The sequence below is a fragment of the Carassius auratus genome, chromosome 26 (assembly GCF_003368295.1).
Source record: "Carassius auratus strain Wakin chromosome 26, ASM336829v1, whole genome shotgun sequence".
Classification (NCBI taxonomy): domain Eukaryota; kingdom Metazoa; phylum Chordata; class Actinopteri; order Cypriniformes; family Cyprinidae; genus Carassius; species Carassius auratus.
In genome coordinates this window covers 5,957,611-5,967,091 of record NC_039268.1, presented here as the reverse complement: position 1 = coordinate 5,967,091, position 9,481 = coordinate 5,957,611, and the positions used below count along the sequence as shown (strand labels likewise).

Genomic DNA, 9,481 nt, shown 5'->3' with positions numbered 1-9,481 from the left:
CACTGAACGTGGATACGAACATCTCATTAAACAATCCCATCACCAAAGCTGCCCGCCCTGATCCTTTAGTCTTATCACTTACGATTAAGCATGTCTACTCCAAGTCTTTCAGAAGATTATAATCTGATACATCTGACATGCATAATATTAAGCATTTGATGTAAGCCACCATTTTAAAAGGAAATTAACGTTAGCATCCATTTTTAGCAGGTTAATGTGCTTTGTGTGTGTCAGTGTCTGTCTGGGATATCTGGAATCAATTATGGTTTATGTCTAGTCTAACCACATGCAAGCTGTCTTTGCTGTTCCTCCAGTCACCCTGTTCAACTTATTCTCCTGTTTGCATTTAAAGTCTGCCCAAAACGCAGCTGTCTTGTTTATTTTACTTCCTGGCAGTGTCACTCTATGATTTATTGCATGCTCGGACCAGTTCTTCAACAGGCCACCCTTTAATGATTGCCATTAGCAGAGTTTGATCCTCTGTGGGCTGTTTCTGTGTAACTGATTTGATCTGACTGATTTAATAGGCCTTTAAAAGGATGTATTAAAATGAATGACACAGTAGCGACTCCACATTGTGTGTGTTTGTACTCCAGCGTTTCGTTATTACAGTGGTCTGCTGAGGTTTTAAATAAGAGGGCTTTGCCATGTTCAGAGCTATTTTGGTTTAAATGGTGGCTCACTCATGGCAGACGCTGTGTCTGGAGAGAAATGGGCCTGGAGACACACATCCTTGGCTCCTCCCTCCAGTCTGATAACCAATCTAGCAAAAACATATCCTTTCTTACACAGCCTGTGATTTAAAACCATTGTAGGAGCAACATAAGCTTGGGTTTATGTGTTTTATGAAGACTCATCATAGAAATAAGAATGATTTTTATACTTTACAAACTGTATTTTCTATCCCCTAACCATAACCTACCCCTAAACACAACCTTCACTGAACGCTTTTTTTGCATTTTTGGAGAATACCTTGACAACACACACCCACACACATATTCAATTTACTTCTGTTGACTCTATACAAAGCTAGCTATAAAAATACTATAATCTGGCGTTAACCCACACCCAAACTAAAAACATTCTGTATTTTTACAAACATGTACCTAGATTTTAGCTAAATCGAACATCGCCTCCCAAGACCTGCTTTTGAAAACATTCTATTTTGTAAAAACAGTATTTTAAAAAAATAAAATAACTATTATTCCCACATATATATATATATATATATATATATATATATATATATATATATATATATATATGTCTGCAGCTACTCATATCGCCAAATGGCAGTTAGTTTATAAAATGGCTATGACATTTAATGCAATGTAATTATTACATTTTAAAAGAATATAAGCAACTATACTATACTACCCAGATGAGCAAAAAAATGTGTCCTGTAGGTATAAGAACATTCAGTGCAATAAATTACTTAAATCTGACCCCCATTTTTATTTTATATGGGTTAATGTCAAACAGATACAAACTATGCATTAAAGAAAGGTGAGTATTTTTTCTAAGTATAAAATGTACATTCAGTTGTTTAGCTATCTCTTTAATTTTGTGTAAAAAGTCTCAACATTTGGCAAAAATGTAAAATGGCTTCATCCATCACATTGGAAATGGAAAGTCAAGTCAAGTGCACCTGACTGAGGCAGCAAGTGAATATGCATACCTTCCTCCTATAATACTTAACTGTGTGAAATGGTGTGTGAAATGTTCGAATTCACAGTATTCAGAAAACGTCTGGTCTCAAACTCAATTCCTGGAGAGCCACAGTTTAGCTCCAACCCTAATCAAACACACCTGATCCAGCTAATCAAACTCTTCAGGATTACTAGAAACTTCCAAGCAGGTGTGAGTTGGAGCTGGTTGGAGCTAAACTCTGCAGAGCCTCGACAGAAAACAAAAGCTGTGAATGGCAGTGAAATGATGCAGCTGTTGTCATACGTCACATTGCAGTAACCAGATTACAAATACATCTAGATTACATTCATACCACACATATTCATACAACATAACATATAGTATGAAAATATATAACATTTAATAAATATATAAAGTTATATACCGTTTTAATGGATTTCCAAGTAATTGTTTATTTCCAACAAGTAAGCCAAAGTAGCCCTATTCGATATCAGACATCCACAATAAGCTCTGGAGAAATCACAGTTAACAATAATAAAATAATGTCTCTTTTCAAGCTACCACAACACATTTATCTCTAAGTCTTTACTCTAGTAAACTTTTATATTCATCCTAGCTTGCTATGGTGTTTTTGATGTTTTTTTTCTTCTTAAAGGAAAACTCCACCGTTTTTTGAAATAGGGCTTATTCACATTATTTCCTATATTTAGATAGGTGGGCAAATGCATTTTTGTGTCAGTGCATGCATTGTTTTAGTTTGACTGGGTCGGCGTTAGCTTAGCTTAGCACAATGAATGGAATCCTTTGTTGCCAGCTAGCATGGCCTGAGTAAAAGTGATAAAAAAAATTAAAAAAAAAACACCTAATTACTTCTTGTGGCCTGCGTATTCACAACGAGTACAAATAGCGATCCAGATTAACACTAGGCAATTTCCTAGGCAGATATTGACTTGGGACTATATTATGGGGAAACACAGGCGAAGCACTGCTGCTTAGGCGAAGCACTGCTACTTCGGCGCAGAGATATCACGCAACACATGAAAACATCAACTCTATGTGAATACAGGTATAATATGGGTCGATCTATAAATGCGTCATGATTAAAATAATCACTTACTCTGTGGACAGCTGTCCATTCGGCGTGGGGCGTTTTTTCCAGTTCACTTTGTCACACCGGAAAAAAAAATAGAGTACTGCAGAATGGATCAGCGCCGTGAAATCCTCTGTAGATGTGACACAACTTCGGGCACGCTCATCTTGATCTGACGTGTTGAGCCTGGTCATCAATGGCAAAAACATGTCCCACTCTCTTCAGCACAGACACTCTATTTCCGTCGGTTATAGATTGGCATATTCCCCCACATTCACACCACCAGTTCATGTTGGCTCTCATCCTCACGTCCTCAGGCTGTTGAGCGAACGCAACCTCCTCCTCCTGTCGTTCTATTTCCAAAGCACGCAGCTCGTCTTCTGTAAACTCTGGTTCAAATAGGTATGGTTCTTGACTGTCTGAGAAGTCACCCTCTTCGTCTCTCTCAAAATCAGCCATGTTCATCGGCATTCGTGTACTGTAAGGAAAATAGCCAGGCAGCTACTATTCACGCCGGTATGTTGACGGAAGTCGTGGGATTTCATGTGTTGCGTGATATCTCTGCGCCGAAGTAGCAGTGCTTCGCCTAAGCAGCAGTGCTTCGCCTGTGCTTCCCCATAATATAGTCCCAAGTCAATATCTGCCTAGGAAATCGCCTAGTGTTAATCTGGATCGCTATTTGTACTCGTTGTGAATACGCAGGCCACAAGAAGTAATTAGGTGGGGGTTTTTTTATTTTTTTGATCACTTTTACTCAGGCCATGCTAGCTGGCAACAAAGGATTCCATTCATTGTGCTAAGCTAAGCTAACGCCGACCCAGTCAAACTGAAACAATGCATGCACTGACACAAAAATGCATTTGCCCACCTATCTAAATGTAGGAAATAATGTGAATAAGCCCTATTTCAAAAAACGGTGGAGTGTTCCTTTAAGCACAACAGTAAGCAGTGCGTTTTCCAACCGATGGGTGTCGCACTTCTCATACCCAGATCTTCAGCGGACTCATCTGGGCCACCGTAGTACTCCTACACACTGTTGCAGGAAAACGCTTTTTCCAGTATGAAAATATCTTGTATCCCAAAAACACGTTTTAATTCAGCTGCTTTAATCGTGTGTGAGCATGACAGTCCAGCAAACTCGTCCTAAAAGGGTTAAACGATAAAAAGTAAGGCTTTCTTTTTATATTGCATTCCTCCAGAGTTGTGTCATTTCTCATTAACGTTCACAGTTAATTAACTCACTGTTCTAATTGATGTAAGTTAAGTTATCTAATATCATATTTTAAACGCTGGCCTGCATCTTCCATATTGCGCAGAAAGAAGGAAAAGAAGAGAAAACGAGATGATGATGAAGACGAGATTAATATCGTTGGTAACGTTAATTGTCACTTTGCCCATGGAGTTGTAAAATATATCAATTCATAGATAATTATATGTATTGACTAACGCAGAATTTGGCATCAGAAACACCTTTGATAAACAAGTATTTGTATTCTTTCCTCTACAAAGTAACAGTACTGTATTTTAATGTACTAATTGTTTTGATGTAATGGAGTAAGGTTAGCCAATCATAAGTGGCTGTTTACTGGTGAGCTTTAAAGGGATACTCCACTAGTGATGTCCGATTCGCGATCGAACCGTTCAATTTAACCGGTTCTTCTTAGTGAACCGGTTGAACCAGTTCACCAAATCGAACTGAATCGTTTGAAACGGTCCGCATCTCCAATAAGCATTAATCCACAAATAATTTAAGCTGTTAACTTTTTTAACGTGACTGACACTCCCTCTGAGTCAGAATAAACCAATATCCCGGATTAATTCATTTACTCAAATAGTACACTGACTGAACTGATGTGAAGAGAGAACTGAAGATGAACACCGAGCAGAGCAAGATAATGTATGAACACACCCACTGCTGGAGCGATTCTTGTTCTCGAGTCACGAACGGTTGCATCAGTTTTTGGAGTAGTACAGTACACTGAACTGAGAACACATCCGATTTGAGAACCGATGAACTGATGATACTGCGCATGCCTGATTCAGCGTGAAGCCGACTAACTCACAGCGCATCCGAACCGAATACTGGATCTTTTGACAAAATCTTTTGGTTGTTTTTTTCTTCACTTTTCCCATCCCTTTTCAATGTTTCAATGTCTGACGGCAGGGTCCTTAAAGGTACAGGTTGTGGGATCTGCCACTAGAGGGCGCACTCCCAAAAAACAATAACAATCGCATGGTTTGATGAAGCTAAGAAGGAGTGTGGAATGGTGGGATTTGTTGTCTTCTACCCAACCGCTGACGGCCATCAATTAGACGATATTAAAACGATTACCACTTGTTCAACAAATATATACACTTGTGTACATTCTAACACAATAATTGGGCATACATAACAAGTGCGAGTTCAACGATTTGCGTGAGTAGATTACATACAAAGTCAATGCAAAGACACGATCAGACTATGGATCAGACGTGTCCTCGTGCGGTTCTAGAGACGTGATGCCCCGCGTTTGCCGTATATGCCCCATAATACTAATCTTGTTGATCGTTATAATACCATAGGTTTTCTGTCAAGATACCAATCAAAAAAACTCACCTGTCAAGTAAAACACAAGCGAGATTGGCTCTCTTTCTAGTTTATCGCAAAGCTCTCTCCATCTAGAAAATGCAACACTGATATTGATCCTCGCTCGCTCTTTCTCTCCTCTTGTCCCAAACTCTTCTTGGGTCGTTTGGTTGGCCCGTACGCTTACATTTATGACAGACAGTAAACAGTAATTATGTTCCATAATTAAGGAACACAATCCACCATAAAACATGCAAGAAGTAAGTAAATAAGGAACTGCTTGAAGCAAGCTAGTGGTTTGCTGGACGCTAGACACTACTTCTGCATTTGTCCACAACACTGCTGTCATGTGGTTTCTACGTAAGTAAAGGCGGATACAAAGGGTAACTAATGTCATTGTTTAGAATGGGAATTTTCTCATGATTTACAAGTAGTTGAAAACATTAGAGATATTGTTAGTAATCAGCTGGACAAAATATATAACACTAGCCTAGTGGTTTTTGGATATTTTACTGCAAATATCTTACAAAATGTACACATCTTTAGAACAACCAAATAAAGTCCAGATTTTTGTGTGTTTAGATAGATTATTTAGGAAAAGTCAGAGTCTCATGCCCCTGAGATGAAGGGAACACTTAAAAAAAATTAAAATAAGGAATCTCTCAGCGGGGTCAGCTAGACCCCAACGACTGATTAAGGGTTAAAAAGGAGCATTTCAAACTAAGGGTCCAAACGATTAAGGATTTTAGTTGTTGAGATTTGTATGATTATGAAAAATATTTTTGGCTAACATTTTAAGTGCACCTCAAGGAACATATTTAAATAATAAAAAAATAATAATAATGTTATTTTTTATTTTATTTTATTTTATTTTATTTTATTTAAAACTTAAGCAGAGGAAAAGAGGTACAAAAATAATTGACTCTGTAGGATGATGTTACAAAGGTTGTGGACCATGATCAGGTGCATTTATATACTGGTGAGATTTAAAATGATTTGAAAATTTTGAACTAGAATCTTTATTGGAAATATATATATATATATATATATATATATATATATATATATATTTTTTAAAGGACCATGTTTTAAAATGCTTTTTAGAAGCACCCTTTTCAGTATTTTCAGGCAACAGGCAAATCTTTCTCTGCAATTATATTGCATTGTATTCTTTTTTCAGCCATGCCATGCAGCTTTTATATTGCCTTTTAAATTGAAAAGGTCCCTCTAATAGTGCAGAACAAATAAGTCTCAAAAGTAGAGATGGCTAGGTGCTGGTGTTTTTCTTTTGCTCTCAGTGTGGGATTTAAAAACCTGAATAATGTTATGGATCGTCAGACGCTATTACCGCAGCCGTTCATGCAAAGCACAGAGCAATTTCATAGTCCAGTCACCAGAAGGAGTTGTTTACGATTGTTTTTCTTTCCAGCCTTATTTTCTGCTTTTCACTGACCGCTGGTTATAAGGCTCGGCCTCTGCATCACTTTGGAAGCACCATGAAATTTGTGCATGCTCTCTAAAATCAATTTAATGTAGCAGTTGATACCTGAAATTACTAAATGAATGACTGAAACTGCTGTTGACACCTACTTCATGACCAATGCATCTCCAGAGAAAAAAACATGGGCACACACACTGCTCTCTTTTGAATCTTTTTGAGCATATCATTTGAATGCTTTTGCTGAATTCAATATCACAAATCATCTACAGCAGATAGAATAGAATATCAGCGTTCAGGTTTACTCATCCTTTTATTCAGTCACTCATGGTTGAAGAACAAACTACTGTTAAAAGACTGCAAGACTCAGCAGTATTGTGAGTTATTGCCAAGTAGTTTATATACAATACTTTTCTTTGTTCTCTGTATTTGATATTATTATATTAGAATTTCCCATCTTTTTTCCATGTTCTTATAAATGTTTTTGATGACATAGAAATCATTCAGGGGTAAATGTGTGGCGGCTCTGACTTCTGTGGATTAGATTAGAAATGGCTGTCACAGATTTGTCTATTGTAATAATGCAGTAGTTTTTTAATTGAATAATTATAATTAATTAGCTAAAACTTTAATTAGGCTTCAGTTAGTCTTTCAACTGATATGATCAAATAACTGTAGCCTTGTTGAGCATAGGAGATGACTTAAAAACAAATCTTACCGAGTTTCTTTATGTTAGTGTATACAAGTGTAGAAATACATATGTTTTATGTTTCCAGAGAATAAAGGAGATCTTCCAGACAGCTTACTGCCATCACACTCTCAGACTTCAGATAAATGTCATAACCATATCCATAACTTAGTTTCTGAGCAGTGATGGGGATCATCAGTGTTCAAGACTGATCAGTAGCGAAGTCCGGGAAAAAGTAGTTAAATGTCTGTAATTGAAAGTTGTATAACTAATTGAGTTCATCTGATCATGTGACTCATTTTTCTTATCTTTTTTTTGTGTGTAGGCTAGCGCTAAAGTCAGGCTAAGGGAAGTATTTAGGTATAAACTCAGACGGTGTTGTGGTTAGTCGATCAGATGCCATCGGCTCCAGGGAACAGTGGGAAACAGTGTTTCAGAAAGTGAGTGAATCTGTCAATCAAACCAATTCACCAGCCACAATGAAAATACTTAATTTTTGTATAGGAAATGTGAATAACTCTAGTACATTTTAGCCAGAAGTTTTGAATTCAGTTTCTACCATTTCTTCTACTTGTGTTGTTTCTTGTTTTCTGTAGGGTAAAATGGCCTTGCTTGATGCTGGAGACAGCTGGAGAGGAGGAGATGATCAAGGTGAACCTCTCTAAACTCACAGTCCACACCAAGATGAATTACTCAAGGGAGAGGATTTTTGCTGTTGTTGTTGTCCGAAGGACAGAATGATTCCCAGCTATTTTAGACATCATTATATGTAATCCTAAAGCTCAGCAATGTTTTGAGAAATAAATCAGTGAGAATGGCAGTGAATACATTGTATTTTATCTGAACACTTAAGACTTCCTGTCAAATTACAACTATTTTCTATAAATGCTATTTTTCATGCTTATCTGTCCTCCACAGATCCGTTCGTGCACAGAAAGAGAGGTGAAGAGAAAAAGACATGTAAGACATCTGACCTCAAATTGTGCTCATACTGGATAATAAATGACTGTAGCATGCTTATTTAACTAATCACACTTAGATGGATGAAAAAGTGTTAGATTATGTACAGTAGATATGCATTGGTGATGGTGGATGGTGTTTGAGACCAAATGCACCACATTTTCTGTGCAGCTGCTTTGTAACAATGTGTATCATGAAAAATGCTATTCAAATAAACATGAATTAAATTATAAGAAATTATGTTTTATTTTTTAGGAGAGCCAAGATGAAGGCTGACAGATACTGCAAGTGAATCCAGAAGTGTTTCAATCGATTAAATTGAATTAAACTGAGAATGGAATCACTCTTTTTTTTATAGATAATAAACCTAGTCACTTTTTATAAGAAAATGTTTTGTTGTTGTTTTTAAATGACCTTTAAGTGATATTGTCATTTAACAAATTACTTAAAAAATAACAAGTCATTTCTTTAATATTGGAATGTTAATTTGATTAATGCTCTATATTAAATGGATTGTAAAACCCAATCTCAATTGTTTAATCAATTTATTGTAAGCAAATTTTAATGGTACATAGATATATACAAAAAAAAGCAAAGAATGAATAACTTGTGGAAACATTTGGTTATCCTTAATGTTTCTGACTGAAATCGTTTAGTGTTGTCATGGTGTGATTTTTGTAGGATTTGATATTTAAATAAAAACATTGTTAACATTAAGCCACATTTGAAGACATAATGGATATTTAATAATGACCGTTCATCACTGCAGTTAATAAATCTGCTGTTTGTTAGCTGAATATTGATTTTTAAATGATGATTGCAGTTTTAAGATTTACCTCCTAACATTTTTTGTAACTAATTGTCAAAATGTATAAGCGCTTCAAGATTACATTTAAACAAGTGTGCATTTTTGATGACTGTGTAATTTAAGTGTTCTTAATAGCTCTTGAATATTGACTATTAAAACTGCTCAGTCATTGGAGAGTTCATCTCAGCTCTAAACTTTATGCTTGTTGTTGCACTTCCGTCTACAGACGACAGATGGCGCAATACATTCGCCTATTTGTTTAACTGGATTTTACCGATCAC

General features: G+C 36.4%; 1 long non-coding RNA gene across 1 annotated transcript; it reads left to right on the top strand.

Moving 5' to 3' along the window:
- Positions 1 to 3,763: 3,763 nt before the first annotated feature.
- Positions 3,764 to 8,915, top strand: LOC113044165 (uncharacterized). Its single transcript, XR_003275854.1, has 6 exons — positions 3,764 to 3,906; positions 4,057 to 4,112; positions 7,758 to 7,872; positions 8,029 to 8,083; positions 8,351 to 8,392; positions 8,648 to 8,915. It is a non-coding gene; the product is annotated as an uncharacterized LOC113044165 (long non-coding RNA).
- Positions 8,916 to 9,481: the final 566 nt, after the last annotated feature.